General features: G+C 38.4%; 1 long non-coding RNA gene across 1 annotated transcript; it reads right to left on the bottom strand.

The window, feature by feature from the left end:
* Positions 1-9: 9 nt before the first annotated feature.
* LOC113473767 lies at positions 10-333 on the bottom strand. The gene is made up of 2 exons (XR_003395646.1): positions 271-333; positions 10-80 (listed from the first exon to the last, which is right to left on the bottom strand). It is a non-coding gene; the product is annotated as an uncharacterized LOC113473767 (long non-coding RNA).

The raw sequence follows: 333 nt of genomic DNA, 5'->3' as shown, positions 1-333 counted from the left end.
CACTTCTATAGGTACATCAGCATGAAGAGGGGGAATACCACGGTCACTCGCTCGCACGAAGAATTGGAACACTTGATTCTCTGTAGAATAGAATAGAATTAAATTAGAATGGAATAGAACAGTCTTCTTCTACTTTAATCGAGTAGCGACCAGTGTTAAAATATTGTTGAAACATGGAAATTGATTGCAAAGATGAGGCACTTAAAAACGCTGTGATACACACAAATCTGCTTTACCACAAAGAATAAATTCATTATTTGATTTACTCACCATAAGACACCGGGCTCTTAGCCAAACTCAGCCCGCCCGTGTGTTTATTGATAGCAAACAGAT

Source organism: Diaphorina citri, unplaced genomic scaffold, assembly GCF_000475195.1.
Source record: "Diaphorina citri unplaced genomic scaffold, Diaci psyllid genome assembly version 1.1 scaffold88961, whole genome shotgun sequence".
Lineage (NCBI taxonomy): Eukaryota > Metazoa > Arthropoda > Insecta > Hemiptera > Psyllidae > Diaphorina > Diaphorina citri.
The sequence above is the reverse complement of the archived record's forward strand: the minus strand, read 5'-3'. Positions and strand labels throughout refer to the sequence as shown.